The sequence below is a fragment of the Pristiophorus japonicus genome, chromosome 4 (assembly GCF_044704955.1).
Source record: "Pristiophorus japonicus isolate sPriJap1 chromosome 4, sPriJap1.hap1, whole genome shotgun sequence".
In the NCBI taxonomy this organism is placed as follows: domain Eukaryota; kingdom Metazoa; phylum Chordata; class Chondrichthyes; family Pristiophoridae; genus Pristiophorus; species Pristiophorus japonicus.
Genome location: NC_091980.1, coordinates 308595020 through 308620941, shown reverse-complemented (window position 1 = coordinate 308620941; position 25922 = coordinate 308595020).

The following is a 25922-nucleotide window of genomic DNA, read 5'->3' as shown; positions in this document are numbered from 1 at the left end:
CATGCGGAAAGTAACGCTGGGCGATAAGTTTCCGAAAAATGCCCGCCAGTTTCCATTTAGTGCCAAAATGGGCGATTATATGGTCTTTGTACGTCATTTCAGCGGTAAAATGGATGTTAAGTGGGTGTTAAGCATGCAAAAAAATGTGGAGGTTCTAGCCCATGGAGTTATGGGGAGCTGGCAGGGAAGTGGACCTGAGTCCATGATCGGATCAGCCATGATCGTATTAAATGGCGGAGCAGGCTCGAGGGGCCGTATGGCCTACTCCTGCTCCTATTTCTTATGTTATGTTCTTATGATCACCACATTACAGGAAAGATGTGATTGCACTGGAAAGGGTGCAGAGGAGAATTTTGGCTAGGAGGAAAGATTGGAGATGCTGGCTCTGTTTTCTTTGGAGCAGAGGAGGCTGAAGGGAGACCTTATTGAGGTGTATAAAATTATGAGGGGTCTGGATAGAGTGGATCCCTTGGCAGAGGATTCAACAATCAGGGGGTATAGATTCAAAATAATTGGGGGGAGGTTTAAAGGAGATATGAGGGGTAATTTCTTCACCCAGAGGGTGGTGGGGGTCTGGAACTCACTGCTTGTGATGCAATCTACAGGGCTACGGACCAAGAGCTGTAAAGTGGGATTAGGCTGGATAGCTCTTTGTCAGCCGGCATGGACACGATGGGCCGAAATGGCCTCCTTCTGTACTGTAAATTTCTATGATTCTATGATTCTACTACAACAGTGACTACACTTCAAAATGTACTTCATTGCCTGTAAAGGGCTTTGGAATGTCTGGTGGTTGTGAAAGGCGCTATATAAATGCAAGCCTTTCTTTGAATTTAAAAATTGAGATAAAATTAGTGCTTAGTGCATGGGTTAATGAAGCTCAATCAGCATAGATTTGTAAAAGGCAAGTCAAATTTGACAAATTCAAGTTGTTAACATAAGAACATAAGAAATAGGAGCAGGAGTAGGCCATACGGCCCCTCGAGCCTGTTCCGCCATTTAATGCGATCATGGCTGATCCGATCATGGACTCAGCTCCACTTCTCTGAAAAGTGTAGAGGAACAAAGGGACCTTGGAGTGCAGGTCCACAGATCCCTGAAGGTAGCAGGCCAGGTAGATAAGGTGGTTAAGAAGGCATACAGAATGGAATACTTGCCTTTATTAGTTGAGGCATGGAATACAAGAACAAGGATTGAATTCCATTTGCCATTTTTGATAAACAAAATACAGGAGATGTAGTGTACATGGATTTACAGAAGGCATCCGATAAGGTGCCTCACAGGAGGTTTGTTAATAAAATGTATATGTTATAAGAGGTAATGGTGCATGATGGATAGAGAGTTGAGCTGACAAATAGGAAGGTACAGATTTGGGATAGATGGGTGTTGATCGAATTGGAGAAGGGTTGGAAGTGATGTACCACAGGGATCAGCGCTGAGTCCCTCGGCATATATCGATAATTTGGACTTGGTTACAGGGAACGTAATTTTGGGAGTTTACCGATGGGGGTTTTGGCAAACAACGGGGAGGATTGTAAAAGGCTTTAGGAGGACATAGACAGGTTCGCAGAATGAGGAGACAGGTGACAGAACAAGATAATATGGATAATTAAGAGGTGAGGGATTTTGGCAGGAAAAACAAGGGATTGGGAGTGTACACCCTAAAGGAAGATGCTGAAAGGTGTGGGTGAACAGAGAGACATAGGGGTTCAAATGGACAATTCATTCAAAGTGGAAGTACAGGTGCCGAAAAAAAAAGGTCAGCAACATTTTGGGGTCAAAATGCGGTTGTTCATGCCTACTGATAACGCCGGTGTTGGGTGTTAACTGGGAGTTGGGAGGTTGGGAGTGGCGCTCGGTGCTGGTCACGCCTGACGCGAAATTCGGTGATCATTTTTTAAGGGTGTAAAAATGTTACATCCCATCGGCTAACGCCATGGAAATCATGCCGTCAGTACGCGTGCAACGCCTCCTTGGCGCCCTTCTCGCCGCATTGACTTGTGTCGCCTCCTTTAGCGGTTGGTGTCGATAACGTCTGAAGAGGTTGGACTGCACAAGGCAGAGAAACGAATCCAGGGCGTTATTTATAGGGAGTTATCGCCGGGGCTCAGAGGTCCCAGTCAGTGCAGCGTTCGATGCTCGCACAGAGAGTAGGGTGTTGCTGTTGACTTGTCAGATTGAGTACTGGTATCTCAGACACATTGCTGGGTTCCATATCGGAAAAATGTGAAAGTTGCATATCGCTGTGATCTCTGCCAAGTGATGGGGGCCGAGATTGCACACCACGTCATCCTGCGGTGACCACTTGAAAGCTGCCGGCTGCAGAGATAGCTTAGGGGCAAATGTGGAGCCTCCCCAGAGGAGTCATCTGAGACGGTGAGGCAGGAGGCCGTACAGACGCAGGGTTTACTGTGCGCATTACTCTTAGAAACATAGAAACATAGAAATTTACAGCGCAGAAGGAGGCCATTTCTGCCCATCGTGTCCGCGCCGGCCGACAAAGAGCCGCACGGCCCTCGGTCAGCAGCCCTGAAGGTTACATATAAACCCATGAACAATGACGGAAAGGCAAAGAGCACCCAGGCCCAACCAGTCCGCCTCACACAACTGCGACACCCCTTATACTGAAACATTCTACACTCCACCCCAACCGGAGCCATGTGATCTCCTGGGAGAGGCAAAAACCAGATAAAAACCCAGGCCAATTTAGGGAGAAAAAAATCTGGGGAAATTCCTCTCCGACCCATCCAGGCGATCGACACTAGTCCAGGAGATCACCCTGGCCGTATTCTATTCCCTGCAGTACTTACCATTATATCTGCTCCGCCCAACAGAAGGTCATCCAGTCTAATCCCAATTACCAGCTCTAGGTCCGTAACCCTGCAGGTTACTGCACTTTAAGTGCCCATCCAACCATCTCTTAAAAGTGCTGAGGGTTTCTGCATCCACCACTCTTCCAGGCAGCGAGTTCCAGATCCTCACAACCCTCTGCGTAAAGAAGCCCCCCCTCAAATCCCCTCTAAACCTTCCACCAACCACCTCTTGTCTTCAGATGTCCGAGGAGCAGTGCTTAAGAAGGCTGAGGCTCCGCAAGGAGGTGCTCACGGAGCTTTGCAACCTTCTGCAGACATACCTGGCAGCTGACATCGGCACCAGTGAAAGTGACAGCAGCCCTCAGCTTCTCTGCTACCGGCTCCTTCCAGTCTCCTGTGGGCGATATATGCAACATCCTGTAGTTTGCAGTACATTGCTGCATTCGCCAGGTGACCGACGCTCTCTACACCAAACGAATGGATTACATCAAGTTCAGCATGTCCAGGGAAGACCTGGATGAGCGCGCGCGTGGCTGCGTCAGGATAGCGGGCTTCCCCAGGGTTTAGGGGGCCATTGATTGTACGCATCCGGCATTGCGGAACCTGCCTCACCTGGCCACCCTCTTCACCTGGCCATCTGCTGAAGACATCGCGCCCCACTCCCAAGCCTCTGTACATGCAAATGACAATACAAGATTGTGACTAATGAAACGAACTTTTATTGACAGGAAACACCGTAGTGTGATGTAAATGACGCCATCATCCACAGTAAACAATAATTGAAACCAGACCCTTTGAAACATTATCACCCACATGCACGTGCAACTATTCACATTACTTCATCATGGAACACAATTTCCGGGCATCACACCATTCTTTATTGGCTCATCCAACTGCAACTATTTACATCAGTTCTGTGATGTATGTAGCACTCAAATCACTGACTCCACACAGTCTGGTGTTGTAGTAACTGCTGTGACCTTGGTCCTTTATTGTGTCACTCCAGATTGCCCCTCAGGTGTGGTGGGCAGCCTTTTATACTCTGTCTCGCAGGTACCTTCGGGTCTCCCACCACAGTGCCCCTTGTGGCGCACCATTGTAACTGTACATTTAATGTACATGGACAATACATAACATCTCACTCCCCCCCCCACCACCACCCCAGTTCCAAAAGCAAATTGCCGGTAACCTCGGCCTGGTTCGTCCTGGTTGATTTGTGAGTGTGAGTCCATGACCATCCACTTCCCTCTTTCCCCCCATGTAGAGATTATGCTTGCGATCCGGTGCAAGCATGTGGTATTTGCAGTCCTTACATGGGTGATACAAGTACACAAACATAATCTCCAGTAGAAAGCAGGTACACATAAACAGTACTTTTGTATGATAAATAGAGATGTGTTGAAGAGTTATATCAAAAGGTTGCAGGTACACTGAACAGTTATTAAATCCCAGCTCCACTGGGTGAGGAGTGGTGACGGCATACTGCCCATTTTTGCCCGAGGTAATGGGCTGCGCTGAGACAGGGTATGGCAACTGGTGTGTTGCCTCTGTTCTCAGAAAATAGTTGCCTTTGCAGCTTGTCTGCAGCCGCTGAACAATTGCATAAATCACATAAAATCAGAAATCGCATTAATCTATTAGTCATGTTAGTCACAGATCCATTCACCCTTTTAACTGTGCATTGTGATATTAACCCTTGTCATAAATCACGTCATCATACAAATCACAGTAATCATTTTGACTCACTTCTTGCCCTTACAAAAGTCTCTTTGTGGGGACTGCCAACAGTGTAAGGCCCCTTTAAGACTCCCGGGTACATTTCCCTTTTAAGATGCCATTTTGTTTTCCCACGAGGTTTCTACTGGGCGCCGCCATTTTAGGTGCTCTGCTGGTGCCTGCCTGCGCCTCTCTGCAGAACTCTGCTGCCACGAGGCTCGCTGCCATCTTGAACTCGCTGTGCTGCTGCCTGATCGAGAGAGAGAGAGAGAGAGAGAGAGAGAACCGCCACACTCTGAACACACCCGGGAGCCACAACACACCGGCCCCCGCACCGCCGCATCCTCTGGAGCACCTCACGCAGCTGACCTTTTTGCCTGGGAGCCGCCCCCCACACACACACACGTCCTCCGGAGCCGACCTCCTCACTGCCGCGGCCGATCCTGGGCGAGCCCCGCTCCTCGGAGCACCGGCCCTCACGACATCGCCGAGCGAGTCCCACTCCCGAAACTGCCGATTCACCGCTCCTCCCGCTGCAAGCCCCGTGAACGGCCGCCTCTGCCTGCGGGCCGACGGTGCCTGCTGGGGCAGCCTGTTGAAGCCCTTCTCTCTTCTCCAGCTCGGTCGGTCCTGCTGCTGGTTCCAGCGCCTCTTTCTCACTCTCAGACTTTGCCGGGGGGGAGTCGACGGCCGCCGCTGCTCTGCCCAACCCCACACACGCTTCCTTCACTGCCATCCGATCCGAAGGTGGAGGCCTGCTCTGCCTGTGAACACAGACAGCGGTCTGTGGAGGAATGAAGTCTTCCCAGCTCCCACAGACCTTCCCCATCCCATCTCCTGCCGAGTAGCGTCGGCCTATCGCCCGCAATGATCCACAAAGGTAAACCGTGCATCTCGCCCCCGTGAGATACCTGCACATCCGCTCTGCCGAGAACAGGTATCAGTTCCCTGGTGTAGGTACGCAGCTTCGCCGTGACCCGGGACCAGCTCGGGTCGTGCAGCTGGGTTGATCCACAGTTTATCAAAAGTTTCCTGACTCATCAGTGACTGACCCGACCCCGTGTCCACTTCCATACTCACTGGGACTCCGTTAATCTAGACTTCCATAATCACTGGGGCCGAACCGTCGGTACACGTATACAGTCCAAACGCATCATCTTCTTCTACCTGGGGCTGGGAGGCCCGTCGAGCCAAACCGCAATGCTCCTCGCTGGACAGCAGATCATCTACCATCTCCTCAGCCACACGGTGAGTCGTGTCTCTTTTGCACATACGCTGAAGGCGGCCTTTCGTGTGGCAGGTATTGCACGTCTACTCCGCAAACCTGCACCGGTGAGCCCCATGGCTTCCTCCGCAGCGCCAGCATGGTGCTACTCAATTAGCCCCCCTCGGCGGACTCTGAGTTCCAGGACCCTGAGGTCCGTGCTCACTGCCCTGGGCAGAGTCATGTTCTGCAGTTTTATCCGTGACGGGCGCTATCCTGTGAATAGTACCTGCCGGGTTCGAGACCTCATCTGCTTGGTGCTGCAAGTCGCGATCATAAATGCCCGGCTGATGATGATGGCTTGCTGCAGGCTGACTGTAGGTTCAGTGGATAGCAGCTTGTGAAGGAGACCCTCCTGGCCAATCCCCATAACAAAGACGTCTCGCAACGCCTCGTCAAGGTGTGTGCCAAAATCGCACGGCGCCGCAAGTCTCCTGATGTCCGCAGCATATTTTGTGACATCCTGGCCCTCAGGTCTGCAGTGGTGGTAGAATTTGTGCCTGGCCATGAGGATGCTGTCCTTTGGTTTCAGTTGGTTACGAATGAGTTCAATCAGCTGCTCATATGACTTGTCCTTGGCGCTCACGGGTGCCAGCAAATCCCTGACGAGACAGTAAACCTCCTCGCCACAACTGGACAGCAATATCGCCTTATGCTTCTCTATCAGTGCATCATGTTCGCTGTCAGGTCGTTTGCTATAAAATAGTACTTGAGCCTTTCCGTAAAGGCATCCCAGCCATTACCCTCTGTGAAATCCTTTAGCGTGCCCAAAGTAGCCATGGTTGCGTGAAGAGCTCGTCCGTGTCCTTGTCGCCAATTTGTAATGTATGTAGCACTCAAATCACTGACTCCACACAGTCTGGTGTTGTAGTAACTGCTGTGACCTTGGTCCTTTATTGTACAACTCCAGAGTGCCCCTCAGGTGTGGTGGGCAGCCTTTTATACTCTGTCTCGCAGGTACCTTCAGGTCTCCCACCACAGTGCCCCTTGTGGTGCCCCATTGTAACTATACATTTAATGTACATGGACAATACATAACAAGTTCATATTCGAGCAAGATCACCATTTCTGACCACTCGCACAAACATATTTACTGGCTCTTTCTCAGTGCTTTTCCACCTTTCCCTTCTCCCAGGCTTACTGCTTCTCCTCAATGGGTCTCAGTGCCCGCAGCAAGGCTGCAGAAGGTCGCTCTGTTGGCGCTACTGCCACAGCTGGTGGCCTAGCAGTACATTCTGCACCAGCTCGGTCCCTGGAAGGGCCGGCTGCGGACTGCATCACCTCAGCATGGACGGCAGCACTCTGTGGTGGATGGGTGGCAGAGAGCTGCAGGGGCAAGGATGGCGTGATGTCGTCCTGAGAGAGGACATCACGTTCCAACAGCCCCGACATGGCGCTATGCCCCCGGGGCAGAGCCTCAGCATCTGGAGCTATCTGGCTGAGCGCAGATTGCTGGCGTGCTTCGCCAACGTTAGTTCCCCGTGCAACTGATGGGCCCCAGACATGATGGCAGCGGTCAGTGCCTGGGTGGGTTGCTAGGGTGACAAGGTGAGTCCAGCGCTACACACAGCATATGCACGACAAAAGCACCACCGCTCTCAAAATCATCGCAGACCTCACATTTCATGACCATCAACACATTGTGGATTGCAATGATTTTCATTAGGCCACTATTATTTCCATGACACTTTTAGAGATCATCTATCATATATGACTGGTCAGCTATGAGTTGGTGTGGCATCTATTTGACTTTACATCATGCAATGGTGTAAGCTTTACTCATGTGCCATCACTTCATCGTCTGCAGATGCGTCCGTGGCTGTCCGGGGGGTGCTTACCCATGAGTGCGAGCACTCGCTCCTCCATGTCAGTGATGTTTCGCTGGGGACTGGTGGCCCCCACACCCGTTCGTCTCTGCACCTCTGCTTATCATCGATAGCTTCTTCTGTAAAAGGTGACAGGATGACATGGCATGAGATCATTGCTTGATATCATTGCTAGGTACTGTCACAGAGACTGCTACAACACATAACCGACAGAGGTAATCATGATTATTATAAGTATTATCATTCTTTACCTAAAGACGTACACCGTGACCGCAGGCTTTGAGTAAAATATTCCGGTAAAAGTGCAAGAGCTCACATCTGCTGATAGTCACTCATGACTGTTACAAATCAAATTATATAAATACATACGTACATGTAAATCTCAATGTAATACTTGCTCTTGCGGATCCCACAAGGTCGTTCCATCGTTTGCGGCATTGGTTGCCCTCACGCACCTCGTTGGTCGCTGACGAGACCACCTCTGCTATCTCGGTCCATATCCTCTGGTAAGCCTTTGGGGTGGGCTTCCCACGCCCTCCCTATGTCAAATCACCCCAACATGACTCAACCTCCTGCAGGAGGGAGGCATTTGCCTCATCCGAGAACCTCCTGGCTCTTTTGCGTCCTCCAATGTGCTCCTCTCCCACCTCACTGCTCTCTCCAGCGTCAGTCTCCACAGCATGCTGTGATGCCTCCTCCTCTCCCTCCATTATAGGGCAAATTCAGTCAAATATGTGGCTGTTAACAGCTACTTTTTGTTTGCCTACTTGCTGTGAAGCTCTAAAGTCTCCCTCCTTCCTCCCAAAGCAGCCACACCACACCCAGCCACGCCTTCAGTCCCTCTGAGCTCCCTCTCTCTCTGTCTCCTCTTCTGCGCATGTCATGGTGACCCTTGACCTCCAGAATCGCGGGAATCGAGCGTTGCCATGCCGTTGCTAAGGACGGCCACACTTTATGGCAGAAGGTCAGAAAAATATAACGCTACCGCCCATTTGATATCGCTCACGGTAACGCCCGTTTTCAAAAATGTAAACTAGGTGTTTTGAGAATGGGCGAGAAGCCGGCGATCTGAAAACCCTTTTTTTAATCGCCCACGCCGGGAATAACGCCCATTTTGGGGGCGATAAGCTCAAAAGTGGAGGTTCTAGCCCATAGAGAGATCATACAGGGCCCGAAATTGGTCGAGGTTCCACCCACAGCCACCGAGGTTCCGGCGCACCATGGTCTTTTATTTTAGACGATTCCTACGGTCCCGCCCAGGTGTTGCCCGCCGGGAGATTCCTCGCTGAGGTTCCGTTGGTGCCACTCGCTACCGCCCGCCCGTGCCAGAGGCTGGAAACCCGGGATTTCCCTCAGGCACCATGGGCCAAGACTGCCCTGCCGCCTGCCAGAAGGCGTGCTGGTGAAAAGCTGCTGTGAGCTGGCTGCGAGACGGGTGGCAGGGAGAATGGCTCAGTGCTACAGCGCTTCTCATCCCGGGTATCGTGCACATGCTGCAGCATGAACAGTGACAGAAATAGAATAATGCGATGGACCTTAACCCGCACACAAAGAGAGATATGTAAATCCACATTCCCTCGTTGAAGGGAAGTTGTGGTCGAAGGGCTGCGAATGAGTAGCAATGGATGGTAAAGGATTAATACAGATGCCCTACATGAGTCTTGAAACCATTTGAGGCGGGACATATTTAGTCACAGATTGTGACTGCGCGGATGGTATGAGCTTATGTCGGAGTAAATAGGCCAACGTTGGAAGATGTGAAGCTCTAGCAGGTCGCTGCATGTGATAGTGAGAACAGCATGACATGAGGTATGGAAGACGGAAAAATACATATAATGGACTGCGATGTCACTGATGCACATGTCATCTCAGGGGACCCCACTGCGCGATGTTTGGCATGAGAAAAGGTTGAGTGAAGTGCAAGCCTTAACGTGTGCCCTGCAAGTACTTCAACTGACTCTCATTGAATGGAAGCCTTCCTGCATTGGTGACCCTTGTCATGCCGCGATGGCCTGATGGAAGGACCCATTATACAGTAAAATCATATGTCGAGGGCAAGGTATTCCTCATACAGCGGAACACCCGAGGGAGAGCTGTGTTTCTCTCGGAAGGCACCACACAATATGTCAAAATGAGACACTGACCAAGAATGGGTGAACAATGTGAATTTGTTGAGATGTGAAGCATTCCAAAAGGGGCAGAACATCATAGCACTAACATTAACGAACATCTCCACCACTATCACCCACCCCTCTACCCGCCACCACCACCTCTCTTCCCCCGCCCCCAATGTGAGGCCCATCGTCCTCTTCTTCGCTCTGCCTCCAACACGGCGAGCCGCACCCCTGCCCCTCACCACCTCTGCCCGAGCAGGTTGTGCAGGAGGGCAGCTGGATCTCTGCAGACGTGTCCGCCTCGGCGAGAAGGTAAGGGGGCGTGATTGATGGAGCCGGCATTTCCGGCTCCTCGGGATCTGTGTGCCTTCAGGCTGTGGGCTCGGGGGTCGGGGGGGGGGGGTAGGTACGACCTGGCCAGCAGCCATCGCTTGCCTCATCGCCTTGACCGACTCGGTGTTGCGCTCCACCGCACGAATGAGCCGCTCCATGCTGTCAGTGTGGCGCTGAGTGAGGGTCGCGATGCTGGCAGCTATCCCAGCCATGGTCTGTAGCAGATCGCGACCTAGCTCACCGTTGGTCCTCGATGGCTGGACTATCTCGTTAATAGCCGCAAGCCATCCTGCATCCTCAGCTGATTGTTGGGTCTGTGTGGGTGAATGCGCCGTGGTTGGTTTAACACCACGGCCTCCGCGCCTGCCAGCATTTGTTCTTGGTTCGTCCGCTTCCAACTCCATGAATTCTGAGCCCGACGTCGAGGCTCCAAGGACAGGTGACACAAATGTCAGGAGACTGGTGTCTTCCTCTTGCAGCTCTTTGACCTCCAGTGGCTCCAACACTGGCACTTCTCCCATCTCTCTCTCCTGGTGTTCCTGACTCTGGGAAGCGGAGATGGGCGCGGTGGATATGGGTGATCTTGGGGGGGTGGTGGAGGAAGGAGTCTTGGGCTGATGACTGTTATTTACGCAATACCTTGTAACCAGCATTCTACCGCCACCAGAGGGCGCATCTGTTGGAGTCCCAAGGGATCCCAGCACCCCTTGGGAGCACTGCATATAAGCAGGCCTCCCATGCTGTGCCAGCACTCTGGAGTCAGAATAAAGAGACTAAGGTCACACTTACTCAAGTCTACAGTACTCAGTCACATTGCTTTATTTGAGACATAACAATGGCAACGTCGGGGTTGGAGAAATTGGGGTCACATGCCTCCTTTGTGTGCCAGAGGTGGATGGTGTGCTGTCTGAATCACTACCTGCAAGTAGAGGACAACATTTCAGTCTGTAGCTGGGGGCGGGGCTGGTCATGATGACGCGTGAGCCATGCCATCTCACATTGTGCCATCAAGGAGTTCCATTGTTACTTGGGCACACCAATAATGGCCGACAAAGTGTGTGTGAAAACACTGTGAACTTAACATTGCATGAGCTTTCATGCCATCAGCGTTACGCACAGCGGAGATTAGTATAACCTTACCATGCTCTAGCATGGGATCTGCATCAGCCTTTGTGGTGGCACATTGTGGTCACCCACCAATGCCAACGCACGCTCCTCCAGGCTGCTCAACTCTATGACCTCTGCTGGGCCCCCCTCCCGTGGCTCTCAGGCTGGCTGCCTTGGATGAATTATTCTTCTGCAGAAAGAAACGTTGCAGCCTTGACCCCTTTTGCTCATGCCCCACACTCACACACACCCCCCCACACACACACACACACACACCCCCACACACACTCACACACCCTCACACACACACACACACATACACACATCTGGATCAGAACCTTTTGCAAGTGTACAGGAGGGCTCCAATAAATGGTCACTCACTCTTGCTGACGCCACCACATTGTTCCAACGTTTCCGACACTGGTCTCTATCCGGCACAATATTGCGCATTGAGGATCGGCCTCACCTGAAGAACAGCAGGAAGCGAGGGTTGATGTGTGAGTGGGGCTTTTGCAGACGTTATGGCATCTGATCGGGTGAAATCCCCAGGAAATTCCCAATGGGCATTGGGACTTGTTGGAATACTTTCCCACACGGAATGGTTGAGGCAGAGACCGTTGCTTTTTCTCGGGGAAGTGTGGAATAACATTTGAAGAAAAGTTAGATGCAGGACTATGGGAAGAGAGCATTGGGATTCATTTGGGATTGTAAATAAAGGACTTATATTTCTATAGCGCCTTTCACTACCTCAGGACATCTCAAAGCGCTTTACAGCCAATGAAGTACTTTTGGAGTGTAATCACTGCTGTAATGTAAGAAGCGCGGCAGCCAATTTGCGCACAGCAAGCTCCCACAAACAGCAATGTGGTAATGACCAGATAATCTGTTTTAGTGATGTTGATTGAGGGACAAATATTGGCCAGCACACCAGGGAGAACTCCTCTACTCTTCTTCGAAATAGTGGCCATGGGATCTTTTATATCCGCCTGAGAGGGCAGACGGGGCTTCGGTTTAACGACTCATATGAAAGGCAGCACATCCAGCAGTGCAGCACTCCCTCAGCACTGCACTGAAGTGTCAGCCGAAAATTATGTGCTCAAGTTCCTGGAGTGGGACTTGAACCCACAACCTTCTGATTCAGAGAGAGAAGATCTAAATGTAGGTAGAATGTCTGGAATTCACCAATCATGATCAAAAATGGTGGTGTTGCTCGGGCTGGAGAAGAATTGGAATTCCTGGTGGTCAACGCTGGGTCCGTTTTTATTCTGGCTCTCACTCAATGATTTGGATATGGCCGGAGGGAACACAATCTGGGAAATGTGCTGGTGGCACAAGAATGGGGGTTTAAGGTAAACAACATGGAGAACTTCAAAAGCCTTTGAGCCACAGCTCATTAGGGCCATGGAAAGGGAACTCTTTGCCAAATGATTTGTGTATCCCTGAGCAATGGCCGATAGTTTACCTTCTGCAACTGCACTCTGAGTACTTTGAGCGCGGGTCCACCCTGTCTCCAGTTCATATGTTGCCGAGCATTTATGAGATCACTTTTTCTTTCTTTGGCTGACCTGCGTTGATTTTTATCAGAGGGCTTCCTACTGCCAGATGGTTTCGCTGCTCCGGAAACATATTATTCTCCATTTACTGCCTTTAGGATTATTGAATAAATATAAAATGACACATACCCGGGAGTCTGTTACAAGGCTGTAATTCAATCGAGGGGTTTCTAAGGCAATGTCATAAGCAGCAATAACACGCCTCGAGCAATCTCTGGGCCATCCCCTGACCCCTACTGTTAAACAACGGTTTGCTGTGTTAGTCACTTTAAGGGTGGGTTTGTCTTATAAATACCACAGTCGTTATCTAGTGGGCTGCACTGTGGCCCCCTGACATTACTTGTTATACGAACCTGCATGGAGAGGGTGCAGACTGCACAGTACCTTCCCAATTCTAGTTGGAGGTGAGTGTGGCCATGTGCTGGTTATGGTGCTGTGGCAAATTGTGGAATTTAATTTGATAAGTCTAGTAATTTTGGGGGCTGGCACCAGTTAGAAATGACTATGAAAGCTGCCGCGATTGTCGTTTAAGAACTCCACTGATTCACTAATGCCCTTCAGGGAAGTGAACCTGCCACCCCTACACTTGACTCCATTCCCACACTGCCTGGTTGACTCTTCGTACCTTTTGATGTGGCTCAGCAAACTACCGCCTTCTCAGGCCAACTGGGGATGGTCAATAAATGTGGTCTCGCTCGAGCAAATAATGACAATTTAAAAAAATCGCATGGCCTGTCTGATTATTGTGCGAGTGAAAGAAAGAACTTGCATTTATATGGCGCCTTTCGCGACCTCAGGACGTCCCAAGGCGCTTTACAGACAATGAAGTACATTTTGAAGTGTAGTCACTGTTGTAATGTGGGAAACGCGGCAGCCAGATTGTGCACAGCAAGCTCCAAAACACAACAATGTGATAATGACAGGATAATCTTCTTTTAGCAATTTTGGTTAAGGGGTAACGATTGGCCCAGGACACCTGCAGTACTCTCCAGCTCTTCTTTGAAATAGTGCCTTGGGATCTTTTACCGGAAAGGGCAGGCAGGGTTTAACGTCTCATCTGAAAGATAGCACCTCCAAAAGGCGGAGTTACATAAGAACATAAGAAATAGGAGCAGGCCATACGGCCCCTCGAGCCTGCTCCACCATTTAATACGATCATGGCAGATCTGATCATGGACTCAGATCCACTTCAAGTGTTCTGGACTCCACTCGCTGAGACTGTCCGGGGTGGGTTTTGAAACCTGCACCTTCTCACACAGAGGCAGGACTTCTACCAGAGAACCGAAGGCTGGCTCCGACAGCAAAGGGATAAAAGATCAGGTGATGTGTTTTGGTTGATTGAGAATTGTTGATCCAGGACACTGGGAGATGTAATGTATGTACTCATGAGTATGCTCACAGGAGTACTGTTGAAACGTAGAAACATAGAAACATAGAAAATAGGTGCAGGAGTAGGCCATTCGGCTCTTCAAGCCTGCACCACCATTCAATATGATCATGGCTGATCATGCAACTTCAGTACCCCATTCCTGCTTTCTCTCCGTACCCCTTGGTCCCTTTAAGGGCCACATCTAACTCCCTTTTGAATATATCTAACGAACTGGTCTCAACAACTTTCTGTGGTAGAGAATTCCATAGGTTCACAATTCTCTGGGTGAAAAAGTTTCTCCTCATCTTGAGATGGCTTACCCCTTATCCTTAGACTATGACCCCTGGTTCTGGACTTCCCCAACATCGGGAACATTCTTCCTGCGTCTAACCTGTCCAGTCCCATCAGAATTTTATATGTTTCTATGAGATCCCCTCTCATTCTTCTAAATTCCAGTGAATATAAGCCTAGTCGATCCAGTCTTTCTTCATATGTCAGCCCTGCGAAGCCATGAATCAGTCTGGTGAACCTTCGCTGCACTCCCTCAATAGCAAGAATGTCCTTCCTCAGATTAGGAGACCAAAACTGCACACAATACCCAAGGTGTGGTCTCACCAAGGCCCTGTACAACTGTAGTAATACCTCCCTGCTCCTATACTCAAATCCTCTCGCTATGAAGGCCAACATGCCATTTGCTTTCTTTACTGCCTGTTGTACCTGCATACCTACTTTCAATGACTGATGTACCATGACACCCAGGTCTCGTTGCACCTCCCCTTTTACTAATCTGTCACCATTCAGACAATAATCTGCCTTCCTGTTTTTGCCACTAAAGTGGATAACCTCACACATCCACATTATACTGCATCTGCCATGCATTTGCCCACTCACCTAACCTGTCCAAGCGAGAGGATTTGAGTCACCCTGCAGCCTCCTAGCATCCTCCTCACAGCTCACACTGCCATCCAGCTTAGTGTCATCTGCAAACTTGAAGATATTACATACAATTCCTTCGTCTAAATCATTAATATATATTGTAAATAGCTGGGGTACCCCACTAGTCACTGCCTGCCATTCTGAAAAGGACTCGTTTATTCCCACTCTTTGCTTCCTGTCTGCTAACCAGTTCTCTATCCACGTCAATACATTACCCCCAATTGAACAGGTGGGCACCAGAGGGACTTCAGTGCATCATCAGCCCCGGCAACCAAATTTTAATTTGATCCACTAATGTCTAAAGTTTAATTTGTTTAAGTTTGTCGGTTTTAGAGCCCCCCTTTAATCAGGGGACACTTGATTTACAGGTGCAACTTAAAATAGTTGTGGAGCTGTTGAGTTGTGAGTGGCTTAGCCAGTCACATGATGTTCACAAGACTCAATAAAACCCCAGCCAGTTGGGTCTAGTTCATCCACAATGAGGCAGGTGGTGGTGAGCCTGGTGGATGAACTGGAAATGTGTCATGTGATTGTTAAACCATTGCTAATACACCAACTAGTTCATAATAGCGATGTGTTGCTATGAATTCTTAAGCAAAGAACACTTGAAGCAAATACAGTACAGGAGAACTCCCCCATTCTCATTCAGGTTGTGCCCCTGGGACCTTTCACCTCCACAGATAGGACTTTGCTTTAACATCACGTCTGAAAGACCTCGCCTCCAACATTGCAATCCTGCCTTGCTGCGGAAAAATATTCACAAGTGGGGCTTGAACCCACAGCCTTCGGACTCAGAGCTGAGTCAAGCTGACACTATGATGGCAAAAGCAAAATACTGCGGACGCTGGAATCGGAAATAAAAACAGAGAGTGCTGGAAGGAAATCTCAGCGGGTCAGGCAGCATCTGTGGAGAGAGAAACAGAGTTAACGTTTCGGGTCAACGCCCCTTCGTAAGAACTGGCGAATGTTCGAGATGTAACAGATTGTTAAGGAAGTGCAGGGGCCACTGAAAGGGGGAGGGGAGGAAAGATCAAAAGGGAAGATCTGTGATCGGGTGGAAGGTAGGAGAGATTTGAGAGACAAAAGGGATGATAGGCAGAAATGAGATGGCAATGGCACAGGTTAGGAAACAAAAGATGCGTCTAGATGGGGCGTGAATGGCGGAATCACCACCGGCTGCCGTGGGAAAGAGGAACGTATGAGGCATGGCCACTGGGCCAAAGGCACAGTAAGAGACAACATCTTCAGGAGAGGAGGCAAAACGAGGATAAAAAAAGAAAATGCACACAGTGGCCTCTCTGCCGAGTCCCTTTAATAAACGCTCCTGTCCTATCCTGTACTGACATTCAGATAACCTCCTGGTCCCCAATCGGGATAATTTGGGCTCTGCTTTCATCTATCATTAGCTTGATTTTCGTTTTTATTAAAACCATAATATATAATATAAAAAAATTACGGATGATTGGGAGCAAGCAACAAGAGTGTAATATAATCTCTGGGTGTAGATGACAGCCATTAACCAATTGTATTTCAGACCTTGTGGTTTGCAATATCATCTAAATTCTTCAATTAAATCAAAGCTTCATTATTTAATCTTCATCAGCCCAGCTCTGCTGGGAATGACCAGCCTTTGCATTCCCTCCTCCAATTCATTTTCTTTATTCCCCAGATGTTTTATTTATTATTTTTTTATGCTTACTTTGCTGTGGGAGCTTGCTGTGCGCAAAATTGCCTGCGGCGTTTCGACAGCACGTAATAAACAGGAGCAGGAGTAGGCCCTTCGGGTCTGCTACATTATAATAGTGACTACACTTCAAAAGTACTTCATTGGGCTGTGAAACACTTTGGGACGCCTCGAGGTCATGAAGCGAGCTGCAGAAGTGAACGTTCTTTCTTTCGTAACCGTTAATCCTCTTCCGACGTTGGTCACTCGCTCGGGAATCCCGATAGACGGCCTGTCTGCCGGGCTCCCTTTTGTTGTGGATACCTTTGAAGTTAAGGACATAAGAGCATAAGAACTAGCAGCAGGAGTAGGCCATACGGCCCCTTGAGCCTGCTCCACCATTCAATAAGATCATGGCTGATCATCGACCTCAACTCCACTTTCCCAATCTCCATATCCCTTGATTCCCCTAGACCCCAAAAATCGAATTATCTCAGCCTTGAATACATTCAGAGACTCAGCGTCCACAGCCCTCTGGGGCAGAGAATTCCAAAGATTCACAACCCTCTGAGTGAAGCAATTCCTCTTCATCTCTGTCTTAAATGGTCTACCCCTTATCCTGAGACTGTGCCCCCTGGTTCTAGACACTCCAGCCCAGGGGGCAACAACCTCTCAGCACCTACCCTGTCAATCCCCTTCAGAATCTTGTATGTTACAATGAGACCACCTCCCATTCTTCTAAACCCCAGAGAGTATAGGCCCATTCTACACAATCTCTCATCATAGGACAGCCCTCCTATCCCAGGAATCACCAACAGACATAGCAGCACCCAGAATGAGGAACGGCCATTCGGCCCATCGATTCCCCTCCCGTGGCCACGACTTTCCTTGAGGCCGCGCTCTCACTCTCTCCTCGCTGCTGTGACTTCATTGGAAGTGTGGCAGAAACCCAATTTAAGTGCGTAAATGGGGCAAACGTATGACAGCGAAGCGGGGGGCAGCTCCCAGGAAATTTTCCCTCCCCCACCTACGACCAATGACGGACAGGAAAAGAATATCTGATCCCACTCAGCCTGTCCCACACTGCCTTGTGCATCACGATTCAGAAACTCCCCGCCCCCACTCGAAAGAAGTCATGTGATCTCCTGGTCGCGGCGGGAAAAAGCAGGTGAAAGAAAACCCAGGCCAATCTGGAGGGAAAAAATCCGCAAAAATTCCCCTCCTTAGGCTTTCGAGACGAATCCAACAGATCACTCTGGCCCTGATCATTTTGATGCAGTACCGACCTTTTGTAGAAGGAGATGTCCGCCAAAGCCAGGAACAAGGCCCAGCTCTCGCTAGAAGCAATGCAGCACCTGTCTAATGCTCGAGCCAAAAGCCTGTTCGAGAGGTCCACTTCGCGCGGTTATTCCATGTGGGACTTCACTCCCACACCACCCGTTGACTCCTTTTAGGGAACACTGAAAATTCCTTCCCGGTCCCCTCCTGCAACAATATCATCATCCTCATCAGAGTCAGTCCCTCGAAATCGAGGAAGGCTTGCTTCCACTCTAAAAGTGAGTTCTTAGGTGGCTGTACAGTCCAATACGAGAACCACAGTCTCTGTCACAGGTGGGACAGACAGTGGTTGAGGGTAACGGTGGGTGGGACTGGTTTGCCGCACACTCCTTCTGCTGCCTGCGCTTGATTTCTGCATGCTCTCGGTGACGGGCCTCGAGGTGCTCAGCGCCCTCCTGGATGCTCGGTCTTTGGTCAGGGACTCACAGGTGTCGGTGGGGATGTTGCATTTTATCAAGGAGGTTTTGAGGGTGTTCATGTAACGTTTCCTCTACCCACCTGGGGCTCGCTTGCCGTGAAGGAGTTCCGAGTAGAGCGCTTGCTTTGGGTGCCTCGTGTTTGGCATGCGGATAATGTGGCCCGCCCAACGGAGCTGGTCGAGTCTATCAGAGCTGTGCTGGTAACCTCACTCTTGCCCTCAACCAATATCGATCCAGCTCTTTTTTTAATCGGCCCCAATCAGAACTACTCTACTCTGTGATTCTGTAGATCATAGAATTACATAGAATACACAACACAGAAACAAACTATTCAGACCAACTGGTCCGTGCCCGTGTGTATACTCTACATAAGCCTCCTCCCACTCCTCTGCCTCTCACCCTATCGACATATCCTTCTGTTCCTTTCTCCCTCATGTGTTTATCCAGCTCCCCCTTGAATGAATCTCTGCTATTCACCTCAACAAGGAAGTTATGATGAACCTGTATAAAACACTAGTTTGGCCTCAACTGGAGTATTGTGTCCAATTCTGGGCACCGCACTTTTGGAAGGATGTGAAGGCCTTAGAGAGGGTGCAGAAAGTTTTACAAGACTGATTCCAGCGATGAGGGACTTCGGTTACATGGATAGATTGGAGAAGCTGGGGTTGTTCTCCTTGGAGCAGAGAAGGTTGAGAGAAGATTTGATTGAGGTGTTCAAAATCTTGACAGTAGAGAGAGAGAAAACTGTTCCCATTGGCAGAAGGGTCGAGAACCAGAGGACACAGATTTAAGATGATTGGCAGAAGAACCAAAGGCGACATGAGGAAAAACTTTTTTAAGCAGCGAGTGGTTAGGATCTGGAATGCGCTGCCTGAAAGGATGGTGGAGGCAGACTCACTGGTGGCTTTCCAAAGGGAATTGGATAAGTACCTGAAGGAAAAGAATGTGCAGAGCTACGGGGAAATGGCGGGGGAGTGGGACTGGCTGAGGTGCTCTTGCAGAGAGCCGGCACGGGCTCGACGGGCCGAATGGCCTCCTTCTGTGCTGTAACCGTTCTCTGATTCTAGCTGCTCGTTGTGTTAGCGAGTTCCACATTCAACTATCATATGAGAGAAAGCAATGTTTTTTCCTGATATCGAAAGCTCGATTTTAGCTCGGTGCGAGTGGCAAGCTGACAGGAAGGTCCGGGGCCATTTTAACTCCCGGGCCTCATTTGCCAGGCCTGACTCCCACCCGAACCCAGCGCCAATGACATGGGACCGGCGGGCGGGCGTCAGGCGAGCGCAGCAGGAGACAACGGTCGGGTATCCAGGGCAACAGTTCCCCGGCAGTGAGGTAAGTGGGGCAGTTAGGTGGTGTAAGGGGTGGGGGTGGGGGGGGAGGGGTGATAGGCGATTGCGGTTGGGGGAAGGGGACTGGAAATCCCGACAGTTCTGGTCATCGCACTTTAGAAAGGATGTGAAGGACCTCGGGAGGGTACAGAGTAGATTTACCAGAATGGTCCCGGGGTGAAGGGTTTTAGCTACAAGGTTAGGTTGGAGAAGCTGGGGTTGTTCTCCTTGGAGCGAAGGAGGCTGAGGGGAGATTTGATAGAGGAGTGCAGGATTATGACGGGTTTGGATCAGGTAGGCAGGGAAAGGCTGTTCCCATTAGCTGATGGTACAAGGACTAGGGGCAAACAGATTTAAGGTTTTGGGCAACAGTGGGGATGTGAGGAAGAACGTTTTTACGCAGCGAGTGGTAATGACCTGGAACAACTCGTTGCCGATGAGGGCGATGGAAGCGGAGACGATGAATGATTTCAAAAGGAAATTGGATAGGCACTTGAGGGAAATAAACTTGCAGGGCTCCGGGGATAGAGCGAGGGAATGGGACTGAGTAGATTGCTCTACACAGAGCTGGTATGGACTCGATGGGCCGAGTGGCCTCCTTTTGTCCATATTGACTCTAAGAGTAATGAAAACTGACTAGGAGAAGCTTTTTGTCTCTTGGGTCCACAAGGAAACCTTTAACACATAAACTTGACTAACCTTTTTCAGGGCTTCTCATCTTCAGTGTCCCTGGCGAGGCCTGGGTTTGGTTGCCAAATGCACTGCTCCAGATTAAAAAGCCATCGGGGCCTCAAATATGTGTCATTATAGTGTCAACGAGGTCCTGGCCTGTCCTGGGTAAAGGGCGTTGCACGCAGCCCGAAACCCACCTATGCGCAATTTGGATCCTGTGTGCAGGATGCAGCTGCCATTTTAACCCTCCTCATTCCCGCTGGGCCCGGGTGGGGGTTAAAACCAGCCTTTCCCGAGGCTTAGAACCATGCGACCGTCTGCGTAGCTTGCAATTAGTCACCTCGGCTCTGTGGGTAACCCGCTTGCCTCTGGGACAGAGGTCGTGGGGTCGAGCCACCAACCCCCCCCCCCCCCCCCCCCACAACCCCTCAACCCCACCTCCTCCTCGCTCCAGGCCCATGAGCCTCTAATCTAGGCTGGTACTTCAGCACTGCACTGAGGGAGTCATCATCATCATAGGCAGTCCCTCGTGTCGAGGATGACCTGCCTCTACGCCAAAAAAGGATGAGTTCACAGATGTTTCAATGAAGGACCTAATATTCCGGATCCCGAACTCCATCCTGAAGGGTGGAAGATGCCTGAGCGTGGATTTTTTTAACGTGTGGTGGCCGTTGCACACCAGCCACCACACGGGCTTGACAGAGCGAGGTCTCGGTCCAGTGGCAAGGGTTAACCAAGGGTGCACACACATATCGCAGTGTGGGCTGGGCCTGTGCTGCCCCTGGGCCCCTGGGCCCCGAATCCACGCCCCTCCTGGGCCCCGATCACATCCCTCCACAGTCTCTCGCCGCTCCTTCGCCCCGAGCTCGCCGCTCCTGCTCTACCTGCCCCACGCTCCAATCACCGACCTGGACCTTGCTGACCTCACTCTTCATTGCCGTCGCCCTCCTGCACCAGTTCCCGCTGCTCCCTGAAATAGCACGCCTCCACGCTGCTCCAGGGCTGCCGCACCTCCGCTCCTTTTATGGCCCCGACCTGCCGCTGGTGTTGTCATGCAGGTCGGGGCCTCCACGCTCCACGCCGAGGGCGTGCCGCACTGTCGGAGGCCCTGTCCTTTTGGGCGAGACGCTAAACCGAGGCTGCGGCATCACTCGAGGGAAGAGCAGGGGGTTAGTTTTCCTGGTATCCCGGCCAAAAGTCAGATTGACCAGTCATGCATTTCAATTTGCTGCCTGTGGGATGTTGCTGCGAATTTTCCAGCCTTTGCTTGCCAGCTTACAGAACAGTGATTACACTTTAAAAATAATTAATTGGATCTGAAGTGCCTCGAGACATCCTGAGGTGCTAGATAAAGCCAAGTTCTTTCTTCCCGTGCTGTGCTTGTGGCCCGAGTGAGGCAGCCCGCTGGGGGAAATGGCAGTAGCATTTTCAGTTGCTCAGACGTAGCATTTGCTTGACTGGTGCTGCCAAATGCGTTAGTCTCCCCTGATCCTGAGCGCAGTGAAAGGACTCTGTTCTTCTGGTATCACTGGACTCCCCCCGGCGCCTTTATACAATACGGACATGTTTTCCATTACCAAACTCAGTCCAGAATAATGAAGAAGCCAAGGGGGAAAGAAACAAAATAAAAGGCATTTTGATTGCACAGCAAATTATAGGATCTGTTGCTCTACAATCCCGTCCCACAGAATGACATCCATTGTTCATTCTGAAAGTATTTTTTTCCACTCCAAATTCTTTCCCCAAACTCCTGAATTGGGAGAATATAGAATATTGAACATAGATTGGGACTCAGCTATTTACAATCTATATCAATGACTCGGATGAAGGGACCGAGTGTACTGTAGCCAAGTTTGCAGACAATACAAAGATGGGTGGGAAAGCAAGTTGTGAAGAGGACACAAAGAATCTGCAAAGGGATATAGACAGGCTAAGTGAGTGAGCAGACATTTGGCAGATGGGGTATACTGTGGGAAAATGGTAGGAAGAAGTTATTTAAATAGAGAGAAACTACAAAATGCTGCGGTAGAGGGATCTGGGGGTCCTTCTGCATGAAACACAAAAAGTTAGTGTGCAGGTACAGCAAGTAATCAGGAAGGCAAATGGAATGTTGGCCTTTATTGCAAGGGGGATGGAGTATAAAAGCAGAGAGGTCCTGCTACAACTGTACAGGGTGTTGGTGAGGACACACCTGGAGTACTGCGTACAGTTTTGGTCTCCGTATTTAAGGAGGGATATACTTGCATTGGAAGCTGTTCAGTGAAGGTTCACCAGGTTGATTCCTGAAATGAAGGGGTTGTCTTATGAGGAAAGTTTAAGTAAGTTGGGCCTATACTCATTGAAGTTTAGAAGAATGAGAGGTGATCTTATTGAAACATAAGATTCTGAGGGGGCTCGACAAGGTGGATGCAGAGAGGATGTTTCCCCTTGTGGGGGAGTCTAGAACTAGGGGGCATAGTTTCAGAATAAGGGGTCACCCATTTAAAACGGAGATGAGGAGGAATTTCTTCTCTCAGAGGGTTGTGAATCTTTGGAATTATCTACCCCAGAGAGCTGTGGAGGCTGGGTCATTGAATATATTTTTGAACTATAGGGGAGTCAAGGGTCAAGGGGAGCGGGCAGGAAAGTTGAGGCCAAGATCAGATCAGCCATGATCTCATTAAATGGCGGAGCAGGCTCGAGGGGCCTAATGGCCTACTCCTGCTCCTATTTCTGATGGTCTTATGAATATTAATTCCTTGCTAGGGTCCGATTGAACAGGCTCTGGGCTCCCCCATCCAGTTCGCCACCCAACTAGTCACTCTTTGTGACATTATGAAGAGTTTTTATAGGGTGATTAGGAGAAGACTGTGTCCTCTGATGGGTGTTGGTGACATGGGTTCATCAATTTAAAATCTTTAACTCCAAGGACTCCCAAGTGTTAGATTCCGAGGAGAGATTCCACGAGCTAGCATTGTATTCCCTGGAATTTAGAAGGTTAAGGGGTGATTTGATTACATTTTCCGAGGTAGTAAGGGGACCTGATAGGATAGCTGGACAGAAACCATTTCCGCGGGTTGGGGAGTCTCGGGGCCGGATTTTCGGACGGACGCGAATGGCGGCGGGACGGTAAACTTTGCGCCGGGAAATCGTTTGCGGCTGTCGGCACAAACTTCCGCAGCTGGGCCCTGAGAGTGGAGCGGAGCGCTAAGGGAGGCGTTCCACATCTCTCTCGGGGCGCTCGGCCGGCTGAGCAAGTGAAAATCCATTGCTCAAGGGCCGGCCTCGGCGAGCCCCAAGAGAGGCGTCCCTGGAAACGATTCACTCGGCTGATTCCGGAGATGAGAGGGTTACCTTATGATGATAGATTGAGTAGACTGGGTCTTAACTCGTTGGAGTTCAGAAGGATGAGGGGTAATCTTATCGAAACATTTGAAATAATGAAAGGGATAGACAAGATAGAGGCAGAGAGGTTGTTTCCACTGGTCGGGGAGACTAGAACTAGGGGGCACAGCCTCAAAATACGGGGGAGACAATTTAAAACCGAGTTGAGAAGGAATTTCTTCTCCCAGAGGGTTGTGAATCTGTGGAATTCTCTGCCCAAGGAAGCAGTTGAGGCTAGCTCATTGAATGTATTCAAATCACAGAGATAGATTTTTAACTAATAAGGGAATTAAGGGTTACGGGGAGCGGGTGGGTAAGTGGAGCTGAGTCCACGGCCAGATCAGCCATGATCTTGTTGAATGGCGGAGCAGGCTTGAGGGGCTAGATGGCCTACACCTGTTCCTAGTTCTTATGTTCTTATGTTCTTATGGAAAAGAAAATCGGCACAAAAAACATTGCAAACACATTGCTCACCCCAAATAAAGATAAATCGCAAAAATAAACAAAGAAAACACAATCACACTTACCTCATGCAGTGATTCCTTCCCTCGCTGCCGCCAGGATAGACCAAGAGCTGAAAGGTGGGATTAGGCCAGCTAGCTCATTGTCGGCTGGCACAGACACGATGGGCCGAATGGCCCCCTACTGTGCTGTAAATTTCTATGATTCTATCGTTGTATGAAATTAGGAAACACTTCTACATGCAAAGGCTGGCCGATGTCTGGAACAGCAGTGGATGCTGGGTCAATTGTTAATTATAAACCTGAGATTTGTCGATTTCTGTCAACCGAAGGTATTAAGGGATACGGCAGGTGTATGGAGTTAGATTGCAGATCAGCCATGATCTCACTGAATGGCGGAACAAGCTCGAGGGGCTGAATGACCTACTCCTGCTCCTAAGCGAGAGGTTAGGAGAAATTTCCTTACACTTGTTGGAACTTTGACATCGGGAATGGTTGAGGCAGGGACCATTGCATCTTTTAAAAGAATGTTGGATTAATGGTGAAGTAGAGGAAGATACAGGGCTACGAGGAGGGAGCGGGGCAGTGGGATTAGTTTGGGGATTGATACAGGGCTATGAGGAGGGAGCGGGGCAGTGGGATTAGTTTGGGATTGATACAGGGCTACGGGGAGAGAGCGGGGCAGTGGGATTAGTTTGGGGATTGATACAGGGCTACGAGGAGGGAGCGGGGCAGTGGGATTAGTTTGGGATTGATACAGGACTACGGGGAGAGAGCGGGGCAGTGGGATTAGTTTGGGATTGATACAGAGCTATCGGGAGAGAGCGGGACAGTGGGATTATTTGGGATTGATACAGCGCTATGGGGAGAGAGCAGGGCAGTGGGATTAGTTTGAGATTGATACAGGGCTATGGGGAGAGAGCGGGGCAGTGGGATCAGTTTGGGATTGATATAGGGCTATGGGGAGAGAGCGGGGCAGTGGGATTAGTTTGGGATTGATACAGGGCTATAGGGAGAGAGCAGGACAGTGGGATCAGTTTGGGATTGATACAGGGCTATGGGGAGAGAGCGGGGCAGTGGGATTAGTTTGGGATTGATACAGGGCTGTGTGAAGAGAGCGGGGCAGTGGGATTAGTTTGGGATTGATACAGGGCTATGGGGAGAGAGCGGAGCAGTGGGATTAATTTGGGATTGATACAGGGCTATGGGGAGAGAGCAGGGCAGTGGGATTAGTTTGGAATTGATACAGGGCTATGGGAAGAGAGTGGGGCAGTGGGATTAGTTTGGGATCGATACAGGGCTATGGGGAGAGCGGGGCAGTGGGATTAGTTTTCGATTGATACAGGGCTATAGGGAGAGAGCAGGGCAGTGGGATTAGTTTGGGAATAATACAGGGCTATGGGGAGAGAGTGGGGCAGTGGGATTAGTTTGGGATTGATATAGGGCTATCGGAAGAGAGTGGGGCAGTGGGATTAGTTTGGGATTGATACAGGGCTATGGGGAGAGAGCGGGGAAGTGGGATTAGTTTGGGATTGATACAGGGCTATGGGGAGAGAGCGGGGCAGTGGGATTAGTTTGGGAATAATACAGGGCTATGGGGAGAGAGTGGGGCAGTGGGATTAGTTTGGAATTGATATAGGGCTA